Consider the following 15325-nt stretch of genomic DNA (forward strand, 5'->3'; position numbering starts at 1 on the left):
GCCCCAGGGCTCCAGAGGATGTGCGCCTAAATTGTGTGAACTCACAAAGAGTAAGGTTTTTAATGGAAGCCTGTTCAATGTGGGGTAAGATAACTGTCAATAAGAAATGGATGCATAGAAACAAAATTGTGCACAATTAAAAAAATGTATGTAAATACAATATATTAGTTTTACGTTTGACATGTCTGTTTTGAATACAACTCTTGCTTGTCTTGTCTGGTGCATCATTTACACGATCAGATGTTGATGCCTGGCACTGGCTGGAGATCGCTGTATTATGATCTGTTTTATTCCATTTTTAACAGCGTTATGGTAACAAGATAATTTCCTGTTATGGGATCAATAGCACTCTATAAAGCTCCATTGTATTTTACGTTTTTCTATATGGTCATCCTGGTCAGGTTTAATGGATAAATACAACAGTGTATCATCTGCATAACAGTGGAAAATTAATGCTGTGTTTCCTAAGGGCAGCATGTAAAGCATAAACAGGATGGATCCTAAAACTGAGCCCTGTGGGACTCTATAGTTAACCCGAGTGCAGTGAGAGGACTGTTTGTTTACATTAAGAAACTGGTATCAATTGGATGAACAGGATTCAACACTGGAAGGCAGATCCTCTGACCCCTAAGTCATGCTCTAACCTTTGGAGTAAAATACTATGCTCAATGGTGTCAAAGGATGCACTGAGGTCTAACAGAACGAGAATAGTAAGTAGTCCCTTTTCTGAGGCCAATAATAAGTTATTAGAGACTCTAACCAGTGCAGTTTCACTGCTGTGGTGAGGTCTGAACCCTGACTGAAAGTTTTCAAAGGTGCTATTGTCCTCTAGGTGGCAATAAAGCTGCTTAACTACAACTCTTTCTAGGATCTTAGAAATAAAGGGGAGGTTTGATATTGGTCTATAGTTGGTCAAGTTGCTAGGATCTGAACTGGGCTTTTTCAGAAGAGGTTGATTGTGGCACAACCTGTTTCTAGAGATGTATTTATTATAGTTAATATGGATTCATTAATTAGGGGGAAGGTTTCTTTAAAAAGCTTAGTGGGAATTGGGTCTGACAGACAAGTTCAGGTTTTGGAGGACGTAATAATTGATGCTATTTCCACTTGATCCACAATAGTGAAGCAGTCAAATGTTACAGAGGTTTCCATGGATGCCTCCACTTCTACCGCTTTAGCCTGCTCTGGGCTGATAGTAGGTCCAGTGTGTCCGAAAGTTCCATCACCAGGGGATCCCTTGAGTTTGACCTTTTGACCTTGAGCCATAGTCACATGTATCCATTTGGGGGGTTGATCCGCACGGCTGCTGCTGGATTTTGGGTTGTCTGGGTTCGTGGAGGATCGTAGAGAGGAGAGCACAGGCGTGTCTTTCAGTTCCCTTGAGGCTCGAATGGCCTCCGTAACCCTTGTGCTATCCTAGGCACAATAACATTGGGAGTTGGGTCATCTAGACCCACTAGACAGTGCTCTGAACCTTTTTTCTTCAATGATTTGTGATCTTCACTGGTGTCCATGGATTACATGAAATCTTTCCACCTTTATCCATCTTTGTCATGGTAGGGAGAACACGTCAATGTAAGGGTGGGGTCACCTAAGATAGCACATTAAGGGACGTCATGAAAATGAAACGTACCACTGTCCTGCGTGTGGTAAGTGTATCAAGTATTCGTAGAGTAAATGGAAGTTACATGCACTTATGATGTTCAGGAGATGCTGTCAAATGGTGTCCTTACGCCACACTTTAGTCGTTAGGTGTGAGCACTGGCTCCTTACTCTCTGCACACAAATGCTGCACGCACGGAGTGTGCACGTTATATGGAAGTGCCTGTAGGATGTCCACACAAACTACAATCTGATTGACTCTAACAGTCAAGGAGCACGCACGTATGACGTGAACAGCACTAACAGGCTCCTTAAACAGTCTACAGGATTTGGGAGGGGTAAAAACATTTAAAACCTTCCTCCCCCCCATTCCCACTTATTTACCCTTACATGTGGTAGAAGTGTTCACTACAACGAACGAAGAATGAGGCTTTAAAATAAAATTCTTCCTGTTCACAGCAGAAAGAAAATGCAACAACTGATGTTTAAAGTTCCATTCTATTGTCATTTTTTCCTATAATTATTATTATTTCAATTATTCAGGTTACTTTGTAAGATTTGTTAAAACGATTGTATAATTATCAGATCTTAACAGCTTCAGATGTCAACTAAAAACCTACCTTCTGTGAATGTCCTTTAATGCTCAGAAGTCAGTGGCATTTTCTTTTCTTTTCTTTAATTTGTTTTATTTCATTCTTATTAGTCTTTTCTGTATTTTACTGCTAATTGTTTTTTGTATTTTTATGCTGTTTTTAATGTTTTAATAATTTAACACTTCCTTTTACGTGACGCACTTAGTACACTAATAGGATCTGGAAAGTGCAACATAAATAAAGTTTAATTTATTTATCCTTCTGTCTGACATAAAGACATATTCCAGAATAGAAATTGAGTGTGTAATTCTTAGTCGTGATCCTCAGTTGCAGATCAAACATGGAGCAGCTTCCCTTTTGTCTCCATTCCTCCCGAACTTGAGTTGGTTTCTTCCGTTTGTCCCAAACAACATTGTGGGGATTTTACATGGAAATGATTCTAATTTCTTTATCCTCATGACATTTATGTTGCTGTTGAAGTTATACTGTTAAATGGAGAGGGTCTTTCTCCATCTCAGGGTCAACATGAGCATGTAAGTCAGGCGTTTTTCTTTAAGCTACACAGGTTTTATTCGTGTGGCCAAATAATTTCATGTATGAAAATAAGCTGGAAAAATTCTTAACCAAGTTGTCAACGTAAAGACACGCCTTACATACAAAACACTGGCGGCTCCAGTAAACACTGAAACAAGCATCAGGTGTTTTCAAAACGAAACAGAAAGTCCTTTTAAATGGGACATTGCATATCCTTTTACAGTATTCATGACACCTACATTCATGCTCAGACAAAGGCTGTTCTATCCGCCGGGATACGAGCTGGAAACTCTGCTTTAGAGTCATGTGTGGAGTGGTTCATCTGAGAAGCTCGGAAACAAAGGATGAGAATGAAGAGGTGTTACAAAGCTAGTAAAAAAAAGATGTGCACGTATCTGTGCATGCATGTGGCCACAAATCTATGAGGTTCATTTTACATTGGTTCATGTCTATGTACTACTAAGCAATATCTTCTGCATGCCCATGCTTCTTGGATTATTACTTTGCATTTACTTTGTGATGTATATGCTTGCTCCATGCTTAAACTTTGCATTTGTCTTTGTCATTGTCCTTATCCCATGTCGTCAAACTACGGCGTCAGGAAAGTCCTTAGCAACAGTTACTAGTGTCGTTTGCTACGTCGTTTCACGTGTCGTCAGGAAAATCCTTAGCAACCGTTGCTAGTGTCGTTTGCTACGTCGTCTCACCATGTCGTGTCCTTAGATCTTGTTGTATTTCAAATTTTGCCGAAGTTGTCAGAGAAGTCCTTTGTACGGTCGGTAAATTGTTTTCTGTATTATCACGGAACGAAACATGTTTAAAAAAATAAAACTTTTGATAATCCTGCAAATGCGCTCTGCCAGAAAGGGGGAGGGGGTGCATGCGTACAACGGTTTTGCGATCCCGTTTAAAGTTATTTAGTTTTAAGTTATTTAGAATATGGCTTCAATTCAATCTTGTGATGAAACTATTATTTAAAAGTCTTTTGAAAAGTATCTGATGGATAAACGAGGAGCAGAGGCGCCCAAAAGAGCCTTATAGTGGTCCAGAGAGCGCCACCTCATGGTCAAATAAATACATAACAGATTGAAAAGAAAAGATCAAAATCCACTCAAAGATTTGGGCCGTCTGCTCCTCGTTTATCCACCCGATTTGTGTCAGCATGTTTGATAAAGATCAGCTATTTTTTAAAAGACTTAAATAGTAGTTTCATCTCCAGATTTAATTGAAGCTAGACTCTAAATAACTAAAAAAATTGGCAAAAGGAGTCGCTTCGGGAACGTGAAAGCGTTGCACGCATGCGCCCCCCCCCCTTTTTCTGGCAATGCGCGTTTGAGGGAATATCAATGAAGTTCATCTTAAAAAAGTTTTTGTCATGGTTAACCCTAGCGCCAGGTTTAATAAACGTTTCTTTTTTCATTCCGTGGTAGTACAGGAAACATTTTACCGGCCGTACAAAGGATTTTTCTGAGGCCTTTGGCAAAATTTGAAAAACGACAAGATCTATGATCTAACGACAAGACACGGGGAAACGTTAACGACAGTAGCAACAGTTGCTAAGGAGACGACATAGACAATGAACCAAAGACATAGACAGTGGACACAAAAACAGATTTTTGGCACAAACGGAACCTCATACAAATCCTCCAGATGCTGGAAGAAAAAACCCAGAATTAATGGAAATCTGTTTTTTCTGAGCAGTCGTTGCTGATTGTTTGCAGTGATGAGTCTTATCTTATGTCTTGAGTTACCATAGTCCTCGCCAGAATGACCAGCAGGGCCAGCGCTCTTTGCCTCTGATGACCATTTGTTCAGTCTGATCCTCTTCAAGACAAAAACAACTTCCGTTTATCTCTAACGGCTACGAGATGAATCCTTTCTGCAGAAGACGCATTTGAACAAACTGCATGTTATGTTTCATCTGTTGTTCAGCTCATGTACAGAAATACTAGTCAGGTAAAAGGTCTGCTTCGTGACCGGGCTCATTGCTTTCAGCCTAATTATACTAAATCATAGGTTAGCTGCTGTTGACAGAACCTGAATGTGCACGTTACTCATGGACTGACACAAAGGGAAAAGTTTTGTCTCATCAACTACAGGGGAAAAAAAGCTGTTTTTAGTTGGAAAAGGAAGATAAACTAACTTAACGTTAAGGCCATTTATAAAAAAAAAAACAGTTGTACCATCAGTACAGAAAATGGTAAAAAGTTCAAATACAAATACTTTCTTTATGAAGGCCGGCCTATTGACATTTAGAGGCTTAGAGTAAACTTGCTCAAAAAAATAAAAAAAATAAGCTATTTGTTTTTGCTGCAAAAGATGAACATTTGGAGCAGATGTGATTTTGAGGTTTAACCCTCATGTAATCTTGTGGGGTCCAGATGACCCCACTCCCATGTTTGTGATCTTCACTGGTGTCCATGGATTACATGAAATCCTCTTCACCTTTATCCACCTTTGTCATGGTAGGGAGAACACGTCAATGTCATCTGGACCCCACAAGATAGCACAAGGGTTAAGTAACTCACACTACTTTCAGGAGGACATTTTAAATCGGTGTGATTGGAAAAAAGAAATCATCCTATTTGGTGATTTCAATGTAAACTGGTTGGATAAAACAAGTCAACTACCTAGGAAAAAACTAGGAAACTACCCAAGCATAGGTCCATGTGTCCAAGTAATTCATCTTTGTCATGTGTTTTCTATATATATCATATAAATCATGACTGTATCTGAGAAGTAGACTGATATAAATCATGTAATAAAATGGTTACAGTAGAACGGGGTGGGATTATATAAATTCGCTTCCTTCAACTCCCTTTCAAGCAATACTTAATTTTAAGTCTAATTATTCAAAGTTTGATTAGTTATTGTATGAATGTTTAACAGATGATTATATTGTTTTTGCGTATTATTCCTATTTGATTGCTTGAAATAAACCATTTCTAAATAAATAAATAAATAAATAAATAAACCAGTGAAGAAGGTAATAAAAATACCATGAAGCAAAATTAAGAACTCAGAGACAACTTTGAAAGGAGTGAATTGGTCAGAAGATCTTTTGCAAGACCAAGTGAATGAAAACTGTAAAACATTTACTAAAATACTTCATGGTATATTCCTTCAATTTAACAGAGAGGTAAAAGCAAGGGACCAAAAAAAGCATCTGCCTTGGCTAAATGATCACATCTGGAAACTGATGAAACAGAGAGATAAAGCACTTAAAATCTTCCTGAAAACTAAATCAACCTCTAATAAACTGCTGTTTACCTCACTAAGGAATAATGTTACTACCGAAATCAGACAAGCTAAAGTTAATTTCTTTATCAATGCTATAATAAACTCAAAAAGGTAATGCAAAAGAAGTCTGGACACAGATTCCTAAACTGGCGGGATGCTTTACTGTAACATTAGGGAAATAAAATTAAGAAGGGTCTATCCAGTGACCCTTTAGAGATTGCAAATGCTTTCAACACCTGTCCAGGGTGTCTCCTGCCTTCGCCCGTAAGTGGCCGGGATAGGCTCCAGCAGCCCCGTGACCCTGTAAGGGACAAAACGGAAGAAGATGGATGAATGAACAATATACACACAATTAACCTTCAAATCACACATCAAAAAGGTTGTTAACTCAATAAATTCAATTTATCAAATTTTAGACACATAATAAACGACTTAACTCTGGAAGCTGCAAGCTGTACTTTAATGCAATGATTGTTATACAAATGACCTCTTTACTTGTAAGTTTTGATACCAAGGTTTCATTTACTCAAAACGTTTTAGTCCAATGAAGATATAACAAGTCAAAGTTGAATCGGCTTATAGGTTTTAAGCTGACTTCACTTGGTTGCTACTTTTGACTTCTATGGTTATAAAACTTTTGAGCTCATTGGACTGTCCGGGTTTACAGTGTACGGCGTCCTACAGACACGCGCACACCCTATGCATGCAGCATTTGTGTGGTAAGGAGCCATTACTCTCACTTCACTAACGACTAAAGTGTAGCGCAAGGACGCAGTACGTCTCACCTGTACGTCTTAAGTGCGTGAAACTTCCATTCTCCTTACAAATACTTTATGATGCTCTCCACACTCACGACAATAGTACGTTCCATTTTCATGACGTCCCTTAAGGTGGCGTACGAGCCTCAGAAGAACTGCAAGACACACCTGAAACCATACAGGTTTAACTAAGGCTCAAACTGAATAAAGTTGAAATTTATTTAAAAACTAAAGGATGTAAACAGACCTGTCTCCCAAAGAAACCTTTCCCTTGTATCCTGTCATTTCTGAAAATGAATTTATGGAGATTAGGGCCTCAGTTGAATTTTGTTTAGAGCTTTAGATCGATGCTTCAAACCCCCCTTTGTCTCTGTTTCAGTGTGACTGACCACAGTTCCTTCCTTCCCTCGTCTGCAGATCGCACAAATGATCACAAGTTGAAATCACAAGACAATGAACAATCCCGACGTCTGTGAAGCCGAACGGAGAACAACCAGGATTTCTGTGTGTGTCCTCTTTGTACCGACGAAACATGTTTCTACACGTTTGCTCCCACAAACAAATCCACCAAGCCTTTCACTTTTCTGAAGAGTCTAAGAGTCAAAGGTCACATTTGATCATTTTGGGAATTCCTGTTCTGGGTCAACTGTTCAGGGACAGATCTATTATTTACAGCCTCTGGCACAAATCGCATCAGGTCGCACTAATTAGGGTTTGTTTACTTTGTTATATAATGAGAAATCTAACACACCTACAAGATAAATAATGCTAATTTCCATTGACACTATTAACAGAGTTACTGAGGTAAGACCTTCCATTTTTAGACCCAGCACGCAAAGCTGAGCCTTCTACAGCTATTTAGGTTGGTTCTTTTTGTAATAACAAACATTAATAAAAAGCCGCAAACTATAAAATAATTTCACAAATTTTATTTGCATCCATAAAACGTGAACTGTTGTCCTTCCCAGAGATCTTCCATTTTTTTAGTTCCTTAATTATATTTTTCACAGGATTTCTTACTAAATGATTTTCCTTTTTTCTCTGATTACCCAAAAGAGTCCAGCGAGAGAAATGGAGTAAGTGCTCCTCTGACCTCCTTCTACATCCCTCTCCACTGAAAAAGGCCAGGAAGATAATTAAAGCTCCTGCTGAGATCCAGGATTTTTATTAGAAAGGAAAATAATTAACCAGCAACTTAACTTTTCCTGCATCCATTTAAATAATTAGCAATTGACTGTACTGTACTTGCAATCAGGTGCATCAATGAGCGTCACAGTGAGAAGAATGTCATCTTTTATTTAGCGGTAAGTAAGAGGAGAGGAACCATCAATAAATATTTGACAGAGAAGTTTGTGTCTTTTTGCTTCATGAAACATAAAAAAAATTAAACTGTAGTTTATCCAGATTTAATATTCTATCTGTGTTGATTATTCAGTTCAGATCAAAACTCTTATAATTAACCCAGAGGAGGGCATTTAGTAAAAAAGAGAAACATAATTTCTTTGTGCAGAACTGTTCTGGTCGTTCCTGCAGAACCTTCGCTGTTCCATGTGTGTAGGAGCCAAAATGTAGTTTCTTTGGGCATTTCCTTTTTTACTTTGTAGTTTTGCATGTTTCCCCTTCCTTGATTTGTTAATTAGCGGCATGTGGGTGAAAGGTTAGATAAGCATCGGTTCACCTGCCCTCTGGGTGGAGGAGGAGAGGAGAGATTGGGCTGTTTGTTTCTGTCGAGCACTATTTTGGTTATTTTTACGCCACCGTTGTCTTTGCAGTTTCCTTTTCCGCCCCTGGTCAATCCCATTCATTAATTTGCCTGTTCAGTGTGTCTGAAGTGCTTAGGGTCTGTGTTTATGATCTTTCTTTATTATTCTGTACTTCATAAGCAGATGATCTGTCAACCACACACCAAAACTGGGGGATGTTTCCTTTATCTTTCATGAATGCCACTTTTCCATTTCTGTCCCATTTCCACATCCGGATTTCCTTTCCTGTCGCCACTTTTCCCCAAGCACAATAACTAACCTGCCAATCGTACTGCAGCAGCTCAGTCCATTATCCAGACAGACTGACACGCTGCCGATAAAGGGCTAAATGTGGAAGTATTTGTGTCTCATAATTAAAAATAAAAGTCAATACCGGAAATATTTTTCATTTTCAAAATGAAGCTGTGTTTGTTGACTCCAAAATCAAATTAAAAATCAATCTGCCAAAATGCTTTTTCTTTTTATACTGAAACACTGCTTATTCTATGGCATACTTAAAGCTTTAATGCAAAGAGGGGATTGTATTTTTGTTTTCACATCCATCCCTCAAAAAGTGTAGCATAATTCATTTCCAGTCAGTTTTTCCAGGGGGGAGATGGGGAGATGACATCAGTGCTCACTTGGTGTGACTCTACTGGCTGCTCCGAGCGAGTGAACTGTGTCTCTGAGCAGAGCAGTTGGACTCCTAGCTTCGAGTTTGCGAGCAGGGGGGGGATTTGTTACGTTGTGCGCTCCGGAGGAGGCTTCAGACCGCAGCCGCCCGGCTGCTCTGTGTGAGCGAGCTGCCGGACTCAGGAGAACCGTGTCTGCCGGAGAACTGTGTCTCCGAGCAGAGGAGCGGCTTTGGGACGGCGTGTGAGCTGGCAGAGGCGGCTGTTGATGCAGCGATGCCGCTCTGCACAGTCCTGAGAAACCATGTAAACAATCATGTGAATTTGTTTATCCAGTCGTGTCCAGAAAAAATAATGGCTGATGTTATTCCCACATATTTATGTGCGGCCAAGATGTACACTGCAGTATTGTCCGCACTGATTTTTTAAGTTCATCCACGTCTAAATGCTGTTAGCTCTTATTAGCCTAATACTAACTGTGCTTCTGAGTCCGTTTGGCCAAGAATAAAGCACTGGCAGCACGGATTTCAAAAATTTTGTGTGAAAAGGCACTTAATAATAATCATAACAATAATAAAATTTGTTTTCCTTTTTGCATCCACCTCCATCCACAACCCCCCCAAACCAAAAGGGACTTTTATAAACAATTCCAGTCTGGTTTTAGTGCCAACCGTAGCACAGAAAATGACCTCATTGTGACCATCAATGCTTGTCATCCTTCTCCACCTCTGTGTTTCTTTTGACTCCATCTCCCATTATCCTCTTCCCCTGCCTTTCCTCCATTGGCACCATTGACTGTACCTCAGAACTGGACAGAGTGGCCCCTCCCCCCTGGCATTCCAAACAGGAAGTGGGTCCAAGAAGCCAAAATCCCAAAGACTTCTATCGAGACATAAATAGCTGTTACTCATTCTGTTGTCATTCTATTGGTCAGAATAAACTTTCTGGATCTGAAACCTTTTTTTCACATCTTTTTGATGATCCTCATTTTTTTCAAATTGTCCTGTAGTTCAAGTTATTCCCTGTTCACTGTCATAAACTGACCAATCAGACGCCTAAACAAAATTAGGTGGAACCTGCTGGCCCCCACGTCCAACGTTCAAAATGTTTGATTGATTGGGGAAAGTGGTTGTCATAGAAACATTGACTCAGACCAATCACTGCTTACTGGCTCCAACACAGCGGCAACCATATCACTAAAACAAAGAGGGGGTCTAAGTCAGTCTACTTCTCAGATACAGTCTTTGATTGGTATCCCCCACAAACAAAAGCCCCCCTACAGTCAAATGTACCCCAAGGCTTTATCCTGGGACCCTTCCTCTTCTTCATCAATCTTCTCTAACTTCAGCAAACCTCCTCTCCGACCAGCTGTTTTCCTGACATTCTATTCAATTCTCAAATTGTTAAAAATTAATATGAATAACCTCATGCAGTCAGCATAATCCCAGCTGGGAAACGTCAACACCATTGCCCCGTTCTCACCCCCCCCCCCCCCCCCCCCCCCCGCTGCTTCTGTTCTGGTCCACAGCCTCGTCACTTCCTGCACTGATTACCGCAGTTTTTCCAAAACCCCTCCTTAAACTCCAGTACTCTACATCTGCATCATGGTGTCTCACCACATAACCCACTGTTCGTTTCAGCAGTCTGATATCCTGCTGTACACTTTCTAGGCCTTTCATCAGCTCCACCCTCCATATTTGTCTGCCCTTCGTCCTCCATCCGCCTCACAGCACCCTCTGTCTGCCTCAGCACCATAAGGAGCAGAACTTTCTGTCGCTCATCTTCTGGACTATTCACTTCCATGGGACGTCCAAAACCTTCCTCCTCTTTTCTGTCCTTAAATTAAAGAAATTTAGAGACGCTTTTTCTGTAAAACTGTGATTCTTCCATCTGTTTGTCTCAGCATATCACCGGTTTTTCAAAGTTCCTTTAACACGGTCCTTTAGTGTTAAGTCAAATGTGTATAACTGTTCCAAGCCCAAGGACACAGTTTATGTCAAGATAAGGATAAAGGTGGAGGGACTGAAGGAGCAGCCAACAATCTCATGAACAAATCCTCCTTCCCAGAAGATGGAGCTGCCGTCATGGATTGTCAACCAGGTTCCTTCAGTTCAGTCAGCATTCTTGGAAAATTAGTCATTAAAACATGATGATGAGCAAAGTCAACTGTGAGATAAAGCATCATTTTTCAAACCTACAAATGTCACAGTTGAGGATTCCTTTGAAACTGGGATACAGTGTTCAGTATAAAGGCTTAAAGAGGAATTTTGTCTAAAAATTCTAAAAAGAACAAAAGCAACATCCCTCAGATTCCTTTCAATCGGTGCCGTTACATAATCCGAGCAGCAGTAATTGTTTGTTCCAACGATTAATCTGGCTTTGCAGGAATATTAATGCCAGAGTTCCCTAACACACACAAGCAGAATGATAATGCTTTCATTATAATCACTGCGCTCCATGAGATCTCATTTCCTTCTGATGTGGACAGCAGTTGTGCTTCATCTGTTACGCAAGGAGCTTTCTAACGCCTCACCACCAGGGGTCGTTGTTTTACTGCAGAGGGCTGTTGGGTAAAACCTTCTTCTGCAGGACAGTCCACTAAAACAGAAGGAGACGGTTAGGATCAGCTAATCAATCACAGCAAACTGGTCATTCAGGAGGAGAAAGAGGACGTGCAGTAAAATGATGCATTCATCCCAAATCTGGTCATTTGTATTGATATTTCTGGAGTCTGCATTTCCTTTTGAAAGCAGCACAGATGTTTGAGTCCATGTTGGGAATTCAGTGAAGGTCAGACGGGTGAAAAGGATAAAAAGAAGGGAGACTGCAGAACATACGAGGTGTAAAAGCTGAGTTTGTTATTGTAGTGGTATATGAGTCTGAAAAGAATACTGGAATGGGCTTTTGTTTTCTTTGCTGAACAAAGTCTTCAGTTTTGTTTGAAACATTCGGGGGGTGTCAGAACAGGAGTGCTGCCTCCACTGGCAGCACACCGGTGGGTTACGCTTCGGTAAATAGGTTAGAAACACATGGAGTATCGCACTGATTCATCAGTGATAAGGAAATCCACAGCACCGTACATAACCCATCATCTTAATTTACCTTCATAAGCTGCCAGACAGGAAATGTGGGACACAAAGTACTGACTGCAGTGGAGCCATCACCGGTCAAACCCTCTGCTCTCCACTTTTGGATGGTTTCTGTGGAATAAATGTAGTGAAGTTAGTTTTAACACAACTTGTTTTTTAATTTGGTTTTGGTGTTCATTGATGCATTTAAGTAAGATCCTAATTCATGTTTAAATCATGATAATTATAAGAGGAAAGACAATGAAACAGAAGAAGTTTGTTTAGATTTGAAAACTGTCCAAAGGATGTTAGAGAGGCAGCACTGGTGGTCGTGGAAACGGGGATAAGATTTCTGCTCTCGGGGGGCTCAGAAGGCAAAGCTGTTCCCTGGTCAGGTCCAACACTGTTGTTTCTCTAGAGAATGAAACGGTAGGATGTGATGGAAAAGGTTTGGATTGTTGCTGATGTCGCATTGCTCTAACAGCATCACCTGCAAATTGGCGTGATGGGAAGTCTGGGTTTGCTGAGGCATGTTTTTTTTCTGAATGGCCTTCTTTTTTTTATTGTTTCTCATCCAAGAAGCTTAATCCGTTTGAGCTGATGAAGCTTCTTGGATGAGAAACATAAAAAAAAAGACTTTAGTAAGACTGAGACTCTCCACAGACGTGAAATCTAGTTTTCTGCTGCGTAATCGCTTCTCTGACAGTCTTGTGAATTTTTCTCTGGTGTCCTGGGGGCTTGCAGCCTTTGCTGTGGCTGTTTACACTTTGTTTAAAGTTAATCTGCTAACAGAGGTTTCCAACAAAGGTAAACCTGATCACCTGTTCCTGATTTCTGCTGAAGAGCAGGAGGGGCTTCTTTGCTCTTTTGGTTGTGTTCTCCACACCCTCCACCCTGCAGTTTATGACTAATCTCTGAAGAATTCACTAATTTACTTAATTAAAGTGAAATGGGGAAATAACAAACCAAACATTCACCTGAAATGATCAGGATTAAAACCTGTTTGGTGGAGGAAACACTGAGGAGGCATTTATGCAACCCTCCACACAACACAGGGATAAGGATGGAAATCTATCAACTTTATTGGTTCAGCAGACACCACAGAGCCACATCTCGCCTCATCGTGAGAATGTGCTGGTTCAAATCCCAGCTCTCTGTGTGGAGTTGCATGTTCCCCTTGTGCAAAACAAAAGAGGCTTCATAGCTGTGTCTTTGTTTTTATTCAGGAAACAAACGTTCAGCTCCTTTACATGTTTAACTTTTTCCAATATTTTCTGTACATTTATTTTGACACATTTTGCTTTCAGCCTCCAGCCATCTGTCCTCCAATCAAACTTTTTTCTCGTTGTTGAGGCGGACGCCACCATGACGTTACCTGTGCTGCTCATTTTAGTTATTACCTGCACAACATACCTGTTGGTTTCAAACTCTCTCAGTAGCTCAGTTTTTCTGATTTTGTGTCTTGCCCACACTCATCACCTACCCCGTTAACATTTTAAGCATATCCGTCTTTCCATGGAAAGTGAAAGATTGCGTGCACAGAGTACTCGAAGTTATTTTAAATTCACGCAATCAGAAATTCCTTTCGTTCTTAGGTTAATGATAAAATTGTCATTAGGCAACAAGGTGTGGCTGCTTCTTAGAATCAACACACCTGAAAGTCTTTTTATGCTACCGACTTTTTTTCTTCTTGGTCTGTTAGTGGGAAACAGGACCTGTTTGGGTGCAGAACCAGTGCAATTTGTACAGCATGTGCTGCAATATCAGGAACATGTGTTGCACGTCCAAATGTGTTACTGTTGGTGTTACCGCATCCAGCAGGCAGATGATTCATCCCCCACACGCCATGGGGCCGGGGGGTCTGCAGGCCAGTCGTCATGGAAGCTGGAAGCAGCAGATCGACATTCAGTATCGTCCTTGTGGAGATGTTAGCTTGGCTTTCTTGTGCTGAATGTTGGGGTGGGGGGGGGGTCAGTTTGCAATTTAGCATCGTAAACGAGCCTTTGACTGAGACTGAGCTCCGCGAAGCTTTTGGTTTTCCTGGACCCTTTTCTTTTACTTATGCTTCGGGAAATGCCACCATATGGCTGCTGATCTGCATCTTCACACTGCATCCAAATGTGCTCATAAATTAAACCTGCGACCGGCTGTCATACTTTTATCATCTCAATAATCTGGTTCTGGCTGCTCTTTCTCTCCTCCTCTTCCTGTTGCTGAATAAAAATAAACACCAATTAGGACCAAGAGGACACCAAAAACAAAACTAAAGTCTAATTACATGAAACATTCCCTTCACACCGTAAATCCTTCCTCGTCATTAAGTCAGAGGGCGTCAAAGTTTGACACCGAGTGTTCCTCATGTTTCACCATTATTACGAAGGTGAAGAACAATCATCAGTTGATTTATTACTGCCATTATCTGTGTGTTTTTCCACATAATATAGCATCCAGGTTCAGAAATGTCATCCTGAGAGGACTGAAAGATGAGTCTCACTCCCTTGTCCTTTGACTTCTGGGAATATCTGTTAGACGGATGAAACTGAAATTGCGTGTCTTTGTGTTTTGGTCAATTCCCGTCAAAAATCTAAAAAGGGCTGCAGTCGCTCCTTTCTGTTGGGATTGTCAGATCAGGAAGAGGCAGAACAGTCCTGACGGACACCAGGATGAGCGACACAAACGGCAGGATGACATTCTGATCTGCGCTGCCAAAGGTCAGCTTCGAACCGATGCCTTGTGTTTAGAAATGGTCTGTCAAAGCTGAGTAAACAGCACGACTGTATCGTCAGGAGGTGAACCAAATGGGCATCAAAGGATAATGCATTCAGACATCTCTGGTATCAACAGCTGCAGGAGGAAAATAAATGTCACGTTGAAAGTCAATTAAAGGGAGCTTCATTCTCGCTTTCTGTTTGGATCCTTTCACTCATCCAGTTCACCTTAGCTGGAGTAGTAACTTCTGCTAAACCAGCCAACTGACAGAACCAATACCTTTATATTTCCAGGTAGACATGTCTAAGAACTTGTTCTTGTTTACCAACATGATGTGATGTTGCAACACATGATGGTGGCAGTCCCTTTCCGTGGATTGGGTCACTGAGGAACCCGTCCTTATCACTTGGCACTTCTGCTGGTCACAGAAGCCCACAGACACAGTGT

The sequence above is a fragment of the Oryzias latipes genome, chromosome 4 (genome assembly GCF_053564925.1).
Source record: "Oryzias latipes strain Hd-rR chromosome 4, Olatipes_Hd-rR_3.1".
Classification (NCBI taxonomy): domain Eukaryota; kingdom Metazoa; phylum Chordata; class Actinopteri; order Beloniformes; family Adrianichthyidae; genus Oryzias; species Oryzias latipes.